We start from the raw sequence: 15,397 nt of genomic DNA, 5'->3' as shown, positions 1-15,397 counted from the left end.
TTCTCAATTGCCAACATAATTTTCCAAAGGTGAGGTTTGCCTATGTCCCTCCTCACTAAACTCCAATGGCTCTTTTTTGTCTCCAGTATCGAATATAAATTTTCTTGGCATTTTAAACGGTTTAGAACCTGACTTCTCTTTACCTTCCCTTTAGATTCTTGTCATGATTTTCTCCCCTCCACACAATCTATGATCCAGCTCCACTGGCCATAGACAAGAATTTGAAGGAAAGGTGAAGAAGAGTTTTTGTTTTAAGGGAAGGGGCATCTAGAGAGGAAGGATAGCTCCTGAAAGAAAGTAAGATTTTTTTTTTCTGAGCCTTGAAGGAAGCTAGGGAAACTAGGAGTCATAGTAGAAGAGATAAAGCAACCCAGGCAATAGTAGGGAGTAACTAGGACAGATTCTTCAGAACCACAAACTCCATCCCATCTCCCTATTCCAGCCAAATTCTTGTCACCCATCAAAAACAGAATAATGGTGAAAGATCATAGGAAGCTTAGCTGGTGGGTGAGATGTAGGGGGTGGGAGGGTGCACCTCAAAACATATGTCCTAATGATAATGTGTCAATAGCATTATGCAACTATAAAAGAAACAGTCCACTTCTTTATTTTTCAGATGGGCAACACTGAAATATATTTTCATATGCTATTCTGAAATTAAAATTCTATTCAGGTCTTTGCAAGCCCATGTCTGAAAATACAAATGGCATAATTTGCCACTGTTCTTCTATCTACAGTAATTTCTCTGTTTCAATTTTAGCAGAGTTGCTCTAATTCCTTCTGTCCTTGTGTTTATTCTCAGATGAACAGCTACTCTTTTCACTTATAAATTGACTTGTGTATCTGTTGATGAGTGGTGCATTTTAATGATGGATTCAGCAAAGCTATTCAATGAGAGTGTTATTTTTACTTTAAGGCCAAGTATCCTCAGTTGCATTGTTCCCTACAGCTCTTGAGTGACCAGAATAGAGATGTGCTTAAAGAGCTAATTATCCATGGAGACATGGTTTAAAGTTAAGATGCTTAACTTTACATGCTTAAAGAGTCATTTATGTGTGTAAATAACTATTTGGACACAATGGCAACATCTTATGACACTTTTTAATGGTTTTAACTTTTTCTCCCTTCTATCATATAGCTGCATAGCAATGAAATTGGCCATCATTACATGGTTGAACCAATGTTAGAGGTGAAGAAAATAACAGGAGTAGTCGACCTTCATTTCCCTTTATGTTCCACAGCCCTGACTACACCTTTCACATGTCCCTTTGAAGCACTTTGAGTGAGGTTGGAGGAACAGAGTGAAGTGAAAGAAAAAGTGAAGTAGCTAAAAAGGAAAATGGAAGACGAAGAAAAAGGAAAAAGAGGCCAAGGCAGAAGTGATAATAAGAGTTGGATGGAAGTGTAATTCAAGCTATCAAAAGAACATGAGCAATGAGAGAAGCCACACTTCTTTGCTTCCTCTACTAACATCTTCTACCTACCCTTCGTGACTCTTGAAGCCTTGGACCAAACAAATTCATAAACTCTAAAAATAACTTTAAAAGCTTTATATACACATACATATATAATTTCTTCTGAGCTCCAGACTTACATCTAGTTGCCTCCAGAACCTTACTGTAGATGTCTTACTGATATCTCAAGATCAATATATCCTAAATAGGGTTAACTATATCCTGCTCCAAAACTTTTCTCCTTCTAACATTTCCCTTTCTGTCTGTAACACCACTATTCACTCACTCTTCCATGACCAGAATCAAGAAATTATCTTTGACTCCTGGTATTGCTTCTACATGTTATCTCATAACCAATTTGCTCAGAAACCACCACTCCCTCCTTTGTATTTCTTTTTAAAATTTTTTATTTGCTTGTCAATGCTATAGAGATGCATAAATATTTTAGAATATATACTTTCTATTTTCTTTCTTCCCTTATCACCTTAGGAAATAGACTTAGTAGTGGTATTATTGAGTCAAAGTGTCTACACAGTTTTATTACTCTTTGGGAATAATTCCAGATTATTCTCCAAAATTGTTGGATCATTTCACAACAGTGAATGTGTCTCCGTTTTCCACATTCCCTCCAACATTTGTCATTTTCCCCCTTTACCAATTTAAGTCAAAATGATAGGTATGAGGTGATATCTGAGGGGTTTTCATTTGCATTTCTCTAATCAATACTGACTGAGAGCATTTTTATGTGGCTATATATAGTTTCTGTTTCTTTACAAAAAACTCTATGCATATCTTTTGACTTTTTATCAATTGGGGAATGGCTCACATTATAAATTCAACAAAGTTCTCTATATATTTTAGATAAGTCAGACCTTTATTCAAGAAACTGTCAATAATTTCCCCCTAATTTTCTGTTTCCCTTCTAATCTTGGCTACATTTGTTTTACTTGAATAAAACCTTTTTAATTTAATGTAATAAAATTATCATAGCAATTCTTTAACATACTTATAGAATTTGCATATTACACTTACCCATCTTTGTGTTTTAACCTCCTACTGTATTCTGAGCTTGATAAGGGCAGAGCCTATTTCACTTTAATTCGGTATCTCCCTGAAGAATTTGCACAACATAGGAACCAACAAATGGTTGTTCCCTGTTGCACAATGAATGAAGGTTTATTCTACAACCAATGAATCAAGAAACACTTGTGATGCTTCAAGCAGAAGCAGCTAGATGGCTCAGTGGATAGAGTGGTGGGCCTGAAGTAAAAAAGACCTGAGTTCAAATTCAGCCTCAGACACTAGCTGTGTGACTCTGTGCAAGACCTTATCCTCTGTTTGCCACTGAAGAGGGAAATGGCAATAGCTTTGCCAAGAAAACACCATGGACAATGTGGTATCCAAGGTCATGAAGAATCAGACACAACTGAACAACAACTGTGTTTGAAGCATTGGTTAATTTATGAGGATACAGATGTAGCATTGACATCCCTCATTTTCAAGGAGCTAAAACCTTTACTTAAGCCATTTTAAAAAAATCTATTCTTTTTACTATCATCTTTTTAGACTCCATTCTGGACTTTTGCTTAATAGTCACATTTTTATTAAATAGAAGATATGCCAAATATTACCATTGTGTATTTCACCAAAAATCAGTTATATACTGAAAATGATAAAAAAATTTAATTTCTCTTAAGGGATTCTATATATTGAGATATTTTTGCCTTATGAAATAAATGCTTGACATACTAATATAGTCAATAGTTTTCTACAATAAATTTTGGTTAATGTATCTGCTAATCAAAATGTGGTCATATGCCTGTTATGTCATCAAAAAACTTTGAAGCAATCAAAAAGGACAATTTCTCACAGCATTGCTTTGAACATATCAAGCAACCATGTCTGTGTATAAACTGGTCATTTTATGACATAATTGAAAACTCACACCCAAATCCTTTATCCAGCTGAATGCTAGCTGTCAGAAAGGTTTTTTTTAAAAAGTGACATTTTTTACATCACTTTTTTTTGTAAATTGAAAAGTTAAAAAGTTAATTATTTGCAACTATTAACTTTTTGACTCAGCTGCTGACTTAAGGAGCCAAGCACATGTCTTTTTTTTTTCTTTAAGAAAGATATTAGAGACTAAAGAGTTTTTTCCAACAAATATTTATTGGACAACTACTAAGAATAAGACATTAATTAGGTACTAGATTCAATGTTTTTAGGATCCTCAAAGAGCATCTCTTTCCTTCTGTGTATGTAAAAGACACATATCTTCTACAGAAATATTCAGAATTTTTACAGAAATATAAAATATAGTAAAAGGCAACATTGCTAGGGCAGTCAGTGTGGTACAAAGGTATGAGTGTTGGATTTGGAGCACAAGGACATAGATTTAAATTCTAGTTTAGCCACTTAATGCCTTTGTGACCTTGAATAATTCTTTGCCTATCTGTGGCTTAGTTTCTTCATGTATAAAATGAGAAGTTTGAATTAAATGACCTCTAAAGATCCTTCTCACTCAATGCATGATCCTAAACTCACTCCCTACGTTCTATCTCTGACAATAGTGCTCAGGGACAGTTTGTAGTTGGGATGGCATAGTTGTCATCCACATTGTGGATAAGAATGTATCCCCAACACTTCTGGCTCACTGTTCCATATTGTTATTATGCACCTATCCCCTCTAGATTCATTCACACATGTCGAACTTACTTATCTTGTCTATCTTTCACCATTTCTTATAATATACAAATCTGCAAAGGATTGGATATTCCATGACACTCCCTCTTGGAAATTCTCCCTTAATGCAGATTGTCCCATTGTAGTCTAAGATGGTCACTAAATTCTGAGGCTTGGCCCGAAGGTTTTAGTTCCTTGAGGCCAGGGAATGTTATTGTTACATTTGTATTATCATAAATTGACCAATGCTTGAAACAAAGTTGTTGTTACCTGAGGTTGACAGACACTAAGTGACTTCCTCAGAATCACACAGTCATTAAATGCCAAGTGGACATTTAATTTCAGGGTTTTCTAACTCCTACAGTTGTTGCCCACTACAGTTATATTAGGGACTTCCATGAATTTATTCCCATTACAAAAAAGTTCATCCTTGTATTGTCCTGAAGTTGCCTCATTTGAGTGCTTCTTCCTCCTAGTGTTCAGGATTACCTTATCCATGCCATGCATGGTTATCCTATTATATCCTCTCTCATCCTTCCTTTTTCCATCCTCACAAGTTGTAACATTTTTGCTTTTGCATATTCTCATGGACTGTGGAGGTTCTGACTACTGAACCAAAAAGACACATTTTGGGAAATGACATCAAGGATGCTTAAATTACATTGGAGCAAGTTGAACATTACTCATTGAACACTGCCAGATTTTAAAGTACCTTAATTAAAGTTACACTCATTAAGGCCACCAGAGGAAAGAACTATTTTGAGACTGCTTCAATTAAGGTTGCCTAGTTAAGGACACCCTACTTAAGGTTTTCATAGTTAATAATTCTGTGCTTATGAAGTCATTTTCATCCAACCAATGCTTACAATAATACTATAACACCTTAAGGTTTACAAAGGACTTTGTAGACATGATTTCACTTATGCCTCACAACTATAGGTTTTATTATGCTTATTATCCTATTTTTTAAATAAGGAAGCTGAGACCTAGAAAGGTTAAATGGTCACCCAGTAATTTAAATGCCAGGATATTAGAATACTAGTCTTTCTGGCTTTGGGTCCAGTCTCCTATTTACAATAACATACTGCCTTACAATCCTGCCAGTAGGGAAAAACAGATGTCCCTCTTTCAGGCTAGGAAATCTAACTCATTAAAATCTGCCCAGTTAAGTACATGGAACTCCTTTACCCCAAAGCAACCCTGACACTCATTTTTCATTTATTTCTTTGGGTGTGGATAGGGAAAAAGGAGAAATGAAAGAGTCAGAAAAGAGAATTCAAGGGAAAAAAAGAGAAGGGGAAGGAAAAACTAAAAAAAAAAAAATACCCCTTTACCTATATTACTGAATACTTTCATCTCCTTTTTAAAGTTTCTGATTGTTTTAGAGCTCTCTCTTGAATTTTTAAATTGATATCTTTTTTAAAAAATTATATGTATTTCTGAATTTATTTCTTTTAAAAATTATGTTTTCTAGATTATAAGTCAAAACATTTTAATAATCATTTTCTGATTTTTTGTGATCCATTTTCTCTTCTTTCCTCTCACCTTTTTCCCTTCCCCTGTCTGAGAAGACAGGTAACTAAGACAAAGACACAGGTTGTATATCTGTTATCACGCAATCCATATTTTCATGTTCATCATTTTATGGAAAAAGACATATATCGTTTATACTGGAGAAAAAAATTCTGAAGGAAATAAAGTGAAGAACAATATGTTTCAATTTGCATTTAGACAATGTCAGTTCCTCCTATGACCATAAATAGTCCTTTTCCTAATGAGTCCGTTGGGGTTGTATTGTATCCTTACATTGTTGATAATAGTTAAGTCATTCACAGTTGATCGTCATACATTATTGCTGTTACTCTGTACAATGTTCTGGTTCTGCTCACTTCATTTTGCATCACTTCATATAATTCTTTCCAAGTTGTTACTATTTTCATTGTTATTGTTTTGGTGATCAGCCTATGCATCAGTTCTTAATCATATTCTACAACTTCTTCAGGCACTCCTCAATTAATGGATATCCCTTCAATTTCTGATTCTTTTCCAACACAAAAAGAGATACTATAAATATTTTTGTACAAATAAGTTATTTCCCTCTGTTTTTGATCTCTTTGGGATGCAGACCTAGTAGTGGTATAGCTGGGGCGAAGGGTATGCACAGTTTTATGACCCATTGGGCATGGTTCCAAAAGGCTCTCCAGAATGATTATTTTAGTTCACCGGTACACAATTGCTTATTAGCGTTGCAATTTCCTCACATCCCCACCAACATTTATCCTGAATATAATATGTTCTGTTTGTCTGCTCTAATCAACAAACTTTTTCCTGTAGCACAAGATTTATAAAAAAAAAAAAAAAAGGAAAATACATTTCATGCCCACACAGAAGTATCAATGTGGAATAAAATATTCAAAATAGGAAAGGGAGTTTTTAGCTCCTGGATCACTGTGATGAATTAATTATTCTCTTAGTGATGAACTATTAAGTCTTTTTGGCTTTATCTACAGTATCTGTTTTCCCTCCATACCATACCACCTGAACTCTGGCCATAGATTTCCTTCTACTTCTCATTCTCTCCCCAACTTGGAACTATCATAGTTTCTGGTAGGTGAGCTTTTGTCCTATTTTCCCCTATGATATCAGGCAAATGTTACTTCTAGCCATGTCCAAAACATTCCACTTGACCTTATCCTTCTCTTTCCTGTATGTGCTGTCTTCTCACCATTAGACTATAAGCTCCTTAAGGTCACAGATAGTCTTGCTTTCTTTTCTTTGTTATCCTCATCCCTTTTTGCACTGCCTGTACCTACTAAGCATTTAATAAATGCCTTCTTATTCATGCATATTTCTTTGAGAAATTATATTTAAATTGAATTTCTAGAAATGAAATGTATTAAAATATATTAAAGGGGCTTACTACTTAATGCAATGTTATTAGGAATACTTTCAGAAAACAAATTATCAACTATGATTTATCTTTAGTGTAAGTCTGGATTTGCTTTAAATCAGCTATGTCTGTAATTAAATTAAGATCTAGCAGTAGAACCCAGATTCATCATCTAATGTTATTATCAACTTTTTGACTGGTTAAACCAAAAGTCTAAAATCTTAATTCTTCTGCTAGTCTACACCATTCTTTTAAAGTATTTTAGATCTCTCTCTATCCTTGAAATATTTCAGCTGATGCCTTTTATTTTTACCTAACATTTGTCTTGAATATATCTTTTGTGTCTCTAATCAGCAAAATTTTTCTTGAAATGATTTTTAAAAGAAAAAAAATTTATCAAAATCAGCATCACATCAATTCTATGTGTCAGCAAATGTGATTTCCATAACTGTAGTCTCCATCTCTGCCAAGAAGCCTCCTCTTCGATTTTTTAAAAATTATTTTGCAGTTAGGAGCAATCAATAAAACCTTAAATTAAGATTCTTTATAGTCATTCAACATATTGCAAATTTGTCATCTAATTTTTCTTTGTATTTTAATGTATCATTTAAGTTATGAGATATGAATTTTTTTCCTGAAGTTAATGAAGGACTTTAGCATTATAGATATTGGTTTTTCAAATGGAAAATAGGATTTTACTATTTCTAATGCTAGATCTGCTTCGAGGTATTATATACACAAGTATTATGCATATTAAAGGACACTGGACAGTTCACTCAGGGGAAAAAATTACTTGTTCATGTTAGGAAATAATTTTAGTTATTTTAGAGTGACAGGGAGAAATTCTTGTATCTCATTAGAATATACTGGTGGATGATTCATTTGACTTTTTAAAATAGATGTTTTTATTTCTACAGTAGTTTATTAAGTTGAGGGTATGTCTCAGTGAGACATTGGTGAATTTTATCTATTGATGATGCAAGTTAATTATTTAGTGGTGTGAACTTCTGGGGGAAATTGGAGGGTCATACTTTTTTTGAAAAATAAATACATTTCCTTTCACTTATTTATTTGGTGTGATGTTTATTTTCCATTGAAAGTATTGGGTGATAGGGGAAAGAGAAATCTGACAGAATTAGAGTACTGCAAAGTTTTGACAGGGTAGAATGGCACTGTATCTTTTGGAAGCCACACTCCTTTTTGACATCTGTCTTGGTAGGGAAGGCTGTAGCAAGACAGGCTGGTGCCTGGGGCAGGATGTCAGTTGGGCATCCTTTCCCCTCCCCTCCCCCTTCAATTATACAGTGGCTGATAAAAAATAAAATAAAATAAAGTTTAAAATTTGACATGATTCACTAAGTTAGTCATCACAAGTGTGCATGGAATTCAATTTTGGAACTATATGCCCATTCCAACTAGTGGGAAGAAATTTGATTGCTTACTGTTTGAAAAGTTAACAGTTCTTTCAGGCCATTAGGGAACCATTTAACGCTGTGGAATAAAGGATTTTTAGAAGGGAGTAGTCTCTTCACTTAACGAGTTAATGAATTCACAGAATGGAAGCAGTTTTCCCCTCCTATTCTCAGATAATTTGCTTCTGAGAATTAAAGAAAGTTCCAAAAGTTGGAAAGGATCTCATAGACTTTCAAATCCAACCTGGATATGAATAGGAATCCTTATACAAAATCTCTGTCAAGTGGTTATCTAACCTCTGTTCAATGTTCTAGTGATGGAGATCTCATTACCTCCTGAGACATTTAAATTTGGGACAGTTCAGTTGTTAGGATGCTTTCGAGGGCAGAAATTTGCCTTCCTGCAATTTCCATCTATTGTTTCAACTTCTCCCCTCTGGATAGGCACTTAGATAACCCCTACTATATGTTAAACCTTGTGCTAAGCACTTCACAAATACTATCATCCAATCCTTACAAAAACCCTGAGAGGCAGGTGCTATTATCCTCATTCCTCAATTGAGGAAACTGAGGCAAACAGAGGTTAAGTGACTTGACCAGGGTCACAGACACAGCTAATAGGTATCTCAGGACAGATTTGAACTCAGGTCTCCCCAACTGGGGAATTAATCTCCCTTTTACATGGCAATATTTTCTTCAGATATTTGAAGATGGCAATTATTTTCTCATTACATCTACTCTCCTTAAGAACAAACTCATTTTCTCCCTGTTTTAGAAATATGTAGAGATATATATTTAGCTAGCAGAGAGAGCAGACTTAGCTGGCAAGAGAATTTGGAATCTTGACAGATTCCCCCACCCCCCACTCACTCATCTTGAATGCTCTCTTCTGGACACTCATCAAGGCACCACCCAAAATATATATTTCAGTCTATTGAGATAGTTGGATTAGTATGATCATTTGCATGTTTTCTGAACAGTATATTTCTGCTTATATAGCGTAAGAGCACATAAAGTTTTAAAACAACATAGTGTAGGGCAGTGATGGGCAAACTTTTTAAAGAGGGGGCCAAAGGAAAGGAAATGCTCATCTGTCAGTCTGTTTCTAAGGCAACTCTTTCGAAGTTTCATTGTATTGTATCCTACTCGTTCTATTTGTCAAATTTGGAATAATGTTGCTGGGCTGGATAGAACATTTCAGGGGGCCACATCTGGCCCAGGGGCCGTAGTTTGCCCATCACTGGTGTAGGGGATAGATTAGTGGCTGCGGTTGTGAATCCTGTCTCTACTTATATAGTGTTGTGACTATGGACAAGTAACTTAACCAAGGCTTAATTTTGTTATCTATAAAATAAGTATAATAGGGCAGCTGGGTAGCTCAGTGGAGTGAGAGTCAGGCCTAGAGACAGGAGGTCCTAGGTTCAAACCCGGCCTCAGCCACTTCCCAGCTGTGTGACCCTGGGCAAGTCACTTGACCCCCATTGCCCACCCTTACCAATCTTCCACCTATGAGACAATACACCGAAGTACAAGGGTTTAAAAAAAAAATAAAATAAGTATAATAATATCCATAGTTCCTACCTCATGGGATTATTATGATGTTTAAAAGAGACAAATTTAATAAAATACTTCACAAACTTCAAAGTGCCGTTTGCTATCGCTAGGGAAGGGGCAAAGTATTTATGTAAAGTCTACTGTGTGTCAAGCACTATGTTGAGTACTTTTTACAGATATTATTTGATTTGATTCTCATAATAAGCCTTCCAGAAAGCGTGCTATTTTAAAACTCCTTTTAAAATTGAAGAAACTGAGGCAAAGTTGTTACTTGTCCAGGGTCACACAGTAAGTATGTGAGATCAGGTTTGATCTTAGATCTTCCTGACTCCAGGCCTTAGCAAGGTGCCACCAGCACCTACTAAATTAATACTTAATTCATATCTAGCCTACAATTCTCAAGGCATCATTTCTCCCTACAGGAATGGCTATCTGGTAAAGTTTTTCCTGTGGTGTTCTTATGCAATTGAAATTTCACACCTGCATGCGAGCTGTCTATTCTGGGAATGTTAGTAACTGCTGGAAATTCATTAGCTATTTTGCTTTATTTCACTCTCCATAGAATATATCCATTTTCTATTCTGTCAAATGTTCTGCCCCTCATGTTTTTCTAACCGGAGACATTTTTGTAAATATACTTTTAGAAACAGAGTAGGGGAGAGCCTGTGACACTCTAAAAGGAGGCAACACATGGAAGCCAATAGGTCCATTAATTTATTCAGCCAAACATAATCCATGTAAATGGTACCCTAGCGGCTTGAAAGAGTTAATGCACCAAATTGTCCCAATGACTCCCAGGGTACCATTTAGGGCACCAGAGCAGTCATTTTATAAATGGTGCTTCAGTGGACTGAGAGAATTAATGTCTTTCCAGAGCCTAGCCATCATAGCCACAGAGTGATTTCTGCATTAAGAGGACTTGGCCGGCCTGATCTTCATGCAGGAACTCTTTCAGGCTAATGTATATTTTTAATTAGAACATTTACTTAGCGAGCCATTATTGCATATTTATCAGCTGCTCTCCTATTGTTTAAAAAGTATCTCCATATTTCAAAATATTCTCTTGGAAATTTTAGGGAGGTGCTTCTACACAGAACACCTGAGAGGTGCTGTCTAAATAGGAGAACTCTAAGTTAGTTGTAGTAGGGCTTACATTTTCTTTCTTTTGCTTTGAAGTTTACTTAGATTCACCACAATAATAATAATAATAATAATTTGTTGTTATTATTGCTGCTATTCATTATTATCATTACTATAATTATTTCTAGGTCTAGGCAAAACTTACCTTCTCTAAATATATGGTGTTCCCATCTCCCTTCTCTGTGTCTTTTTACTGGATGTTCCCAAAGCCTGGAATGTTTTCCTTCCTTATTTCTGTCTCTTGGCTATCCTGATTTTCTTCAGTTCTTTGCTTAAATCTCTCCTTCTACCCAAAGCTTTCCCAGTCTCTACCCCTTCTCCTGGTACTGCTACTGCCTTCCCTTTGAGATTTCATCCCATTCTCTCTATTTTGTATGTCGTTAATATTAATAATAATTAACGTTTATATAGCGATTACTCTGTGTCAAGCATTTTGCTACTAAGTACTTTACAAATGTTAGCTGATTAAAATCCTCACACAACCATGTGAGAGAGGTTCTATTATTATCCCCTTTTTACAGATGAAGAAAGTGAGGCAAATAGAGGGTTTAAAAAAATAATGATTTGTCAAAGGGCTCACAGCTAGTAAATATTTGGGACCATGTTTGAAATCAGGTCTTCCTGACTCCAGGAAGTTTCTTGTTATGAGCTCCTTAAGGGCAGGAACTGTCTTTTTTTCCCCCTCTTCCTTTCTTTGTATCCCCAGTACTTAGGACAAGCAACTAGATGACTTTAATAAAATACTTATCAACTGTCTGACTAATTTCATATTTGACCCAGAGCTCAAAAACTACCTTTGTCAGCACAGATTGTAACTGCCCTGCAGAGTATAATCTTGAAGTTGTCTGGGTTGGGGTGGTCTGGGTTGGTTGGTTGTTGTTCTTTATACTCAAGGATGACCAAAATGGCATCACTGATGAAGTCTTTTGATTCATGAATAAATTGCGTTTAAGTGAGGCAGAGTTAGGCAAAGTCATTGGCCTCGCTATCTTTCCCAAAATCATTGAAATCCATTGGCAAGACAAGAATTTGGATGACTAGTGATGGCACAGGATGCATTTTGGTATTTTCTATGTCCCACCAGGCTCTAAGGTCTCCATAGGGCTTGCTCTGGCTACCTTCATAGCCGCTGGAACTAATTGTTCTCCTCTTCTTTTGCCCCTTCTGCCAGTAGAAATCTTCATGTGCTTGGGGCAGATAGCCCCTTAACCCACCAATAGGTTCAAGGCTTATTGGTTACCCTCAACTTTGTTTAGCTCAGCTGCTGAGATGCAAGATAAAGTTTCTTGGAGCAATGGGTGAGAGGTAGACGGCAGGTGGACACCAAAGGTTGGTGAACAACCTGGAAAAGGGCTCTACAGGCTCTTACATCAGAGATGCTAGTGCTCCCTGAATACCCCACAGACCCCAAGTGTTACATGATTTAAAGAGATCAGTGACTTGCTCATGGTCACACAAAGAATTTATATGTCAAAGGTTGGCCATGAACCCGACTCAAATCTGACTCCTATTTGGGCATTCTTAAGCCACTGTCCCACATTGCCTCCATTAATTCATTATTAAAACTGAAAAAGAATCAATATATATCTTTATAAAATGATTTTAAAAAACCTTACCTTGTGTTTTAGAACCAATACACCAATATTGTATATTGGTTCAAAGGCAGAAGAGTGGTAAGGGCTAGGCAATGGGGGTTAAGTGACTTGCCAAGGGTCACACAGCTAGGAAGTGTCTGAGGCCAGATTCAAACTCAGGATCTCCCATCTCTAGGCCTGGCTCTCAATATCCTGAGCTACCTACCTACCCCCTATAGATCTTTAAAAGAAAAAAATGTAATTAGGTAAAATGCTAATTTAACACATGAATTTAGAAAAACAAAACTTTTTGTTTATTTGTGAGGAAAAAGGAATATTTCTACTAGTCCTTGCTTTAGTGAATGCAGTCTTTATTCAAATGTATTCTCTAGGTTTTAAAATAATAATCATAAAACTTGCACTTATATAGAATCTGAAAATTTGCTTCACATTTATCTCATTTGATCTTTATGATGACCTTGTGGAGTATGTCAGCTATTACCATAATTTTACTGACTAACCCAGAGGTGTCAAACCTTCTACTGTTAGGCTGCTTTGCTGCCTGCAGAGTGCCACTACACCAGATTAAAATGTCAGTGGAAAATATTTAAAAATAAACAAAAATACAATAGAATATGAATATGTAGATTCATGTACATAATGTCAACATGGAGTTTGCTAAAATAATGGGGCTGAATGGATCTTTATGTAGAGTTTGTTGACCAGTTTACAATTTAAGTTCAATACTACTGCCCAAGACAACTATTATTTAGAGAGGTTAAATGACTGTGTCCAGGACACCTAGCTAGCATCTGCAGCAAGATTCAAATATAGGCTTTCCTATTTCCAAAGCCTAAATGCTCTTTTTCTACTATGGCACACTAAAAGGCCCATTTCTATAACTGAGGTGAGAGACAGCTTTAAATTATATTTACATGCCAATACTCTGTACCACAATATAACACACATTTATTATATCTAAGAGAACTTTAAAAAATCAAACTAAAGAGATTTTAAAAACATGTATAAATACCTATAAAAACCTCTATACACATTTTACTTCTCAGTCCCATATGAGTGTCCATCAAGTGTAGTCAGTTAGATTAGAATTCTTATGAGAATTTACCTGATTTAAGCCCTGAAAATGGAGTGATTTAGCACTTACTATAACCATCAGCAACAAATATTTATTGAGTGCCTGCAGTGTTACATTTTTATCTTTTCAATACACTTTACAAGTTGCAGAAATATCTTGCATTTATATAGCACCTTTTCCTCTAAGGAACTCCATGTGCTTTAGAAATACTATTTTTTTTTTAATCCTTTGGAAATCCCTGGGAGGTGAGGAGGGAGTAGGAATCATGATCTACATTTCAAAGGTGAGGACTTGGGAGGAAGGTTAAATAGATTTCCCAAAGATTGGGGTGAGGATAGAATTGAGGCCTGGACTTTGAGCAAAAGGAGCAATAGGTAGCAATATGTACCTGTCAGGTTCATATTAAACAAAAGCTAAGGAAATTTAGGTAGCCCCTCCTGAAGTGCTTTTTTGCTGAGAGACAGAGAGACAGAGACAGAGAGAGAAGCAGAGAGAGACACAGAGACAGAGAGACAGAGAGACAGAAAGAGACACAGAGAGAGAAACACAGAGAAAGGAAGAGAAAAAGAAACAGAACCAGAGAGGATGACAGGTGGGGATAGAGAGGAGGAGAATGATGTTCAAAAGTGGTCAGTGCGTGGGGCTAGTCAGTAAGTCTTGGACAAAAATTGAAGATAGATAATGAATTGGGCCCAGAATCAAACAGGAAGAGAAGATTGCCTCTAGGAAGTTGCACAGTATTTTTAATAATTCCAAGCATCTTTCTGAAATGAAAACCATCTTTTTAGCACTCATTATAGCATAAAAAATTTAGAGCTAGCAGTCATTTCACAGTTCAAGCCCCCTTTATTACAGATAAAGAAATTGAGTTTCATTATGGTTAAGTGACTTGCCTGAGGACACCTAGATAGCAGTTATCAGAGGTGAATTTGAACCTATGTCCTCTGACTCCACATGCCATCAGTGTTCTAGTGATACTCTTTGTCTTTGAATCATAGAATAATATCATAGTCTCTGAAGGTATTGAAATAGATTCTTCCTTTCTCCCCAGTGACACCTTAAGAAAGCTGTGCTGTGCAGAGCTCATTTATCCCCCATGCAGTGACATTGTAGACATAAGCTAGATCTGGGTCAAATCTAGAGTAAAGCTTAATTGTATTATTATCATTCTAAACAATACCACAGTGTGACACTGGAAGCTCAAAACTAGACTGACTCCCACAGATGTAGGGTGCAGGGAAAAAAATTTTTTAGACTTCAAAGTACTTTTAGCACTAAAGGTAAATTTCACTAATTCTTCCTAATGGCTTTGCAAAATAGGTAATGATTTCCCAAATCATTTTTTTCTTTTGGGTCTTTTATTTGAAATGTAATGGTTGGTCCTAGAGAAGTGGAATCTATCAATGCTCAATTAATTAAATTCAATGTACAATGCTTTCCCCACTCAAATGCTATAGAGCATTTTATAAATAGTGGGACTTAAATGTTGGCATCAAGAGGCAAGTACCTTTGGACTAACCACATTGTATCAAACTCTTTACTCTAGGGTAATTATATAAAAGATTGAGTCCATGATAGTAGTAGTGGTCGTAGAA

Source organism: Gracilinanus agilis, chromosome 1 (genome assembly GCF_016433145.1).
Source record: "Gracilinanus agilis isolate LMUSP501 chromosome 1, AgileGrace, whole genome shotgun sequence".
Lineage (NCBI taxonomy): Eukaryota > Metazoa > Chordata > Mammalia > Didelphimorphia > Didelphidae > Gracilinanus > Gracilinanus agilis.
Note: the sequence above shows the minus strand (reverse complement) of the source record.